Raw genomic sequence first — 806 nt, forward strand, 5'->3', positions numbered from 1 at the left:
GGACATGTATCAAATGAATTTGAAATACTCAGACAAAATTGGGGTATGACACTTTCTTATTGCGAATTGGAATTAATTTGGCTTGAAACCTTCCTCTATTTGTGCATTGAATTGTTTTTGGTATGTTGTTTATTGAAATTTTGATGTTGATTTGGTCTTAATTGAATTCATATTTCTATGATGTTAGGTCCTTCTTATGGTGATGATGGAAGAGAAATTGAAGAAGCATGAAGCAAACTTGGTATGGAGGAAATGTGGTGATGGAAATCCTATGGAAGTTTGAAATGAGATTTGTTTTTAGGGCCCAAGAAAACTTGTAAAACTTTCATATTTGTAACATGTAGTTTCATTCCAAGATGTAAGAATAGCTCAAAAAGTATGACATGATAGGTACAATTTTCAAACAAAAACAAAATCAAATTGCAAGTTTTCTCTCATTATTCTTTTCATTACCTAAAACCAAGTTCAAAATCAACTCACTTATGACTTACTTTGCTAAAATGGAAATGTATACAAGATTTCAAACTATAATTAAATTGAAATGGATGACATGGTGTATTATAGGTGCATACATGAGTGAATCACAAAGTTTAAAATGAATAACAAATTACTTATGATAGATGCATACATGAGTGAATCACATAGTCCTTAAACATTAATCTTGATTTATGCATGAAAATAAAACCTCTATGACAAGATGAAATGGTCAAAAGAAGTCAGTTCAAATAATTAGATGCATATGAAAATATGCAAATGAATGGCTTTAAGGAATGAAATGCATATTACTGATTTTTAGATGGGCGAAA

The sequence above is a fragment of the Lathyrus oleraceus genome, chromosome 5, assembly GCF_024323335.1.
Source record: "Lathyrus oleraceus cultivar Zhongwan6 chromosome 5, CAAS_Psat_ZW6_1.0, whole genome shotgun sequence".
Classification (NCBI taxonomy): Eukaryota; Viridiplantae; Streptophyta; class Magnoliopsida; order Fabales; family Fabaceae; genus Lathyrus; species Lathyrus oleraceus.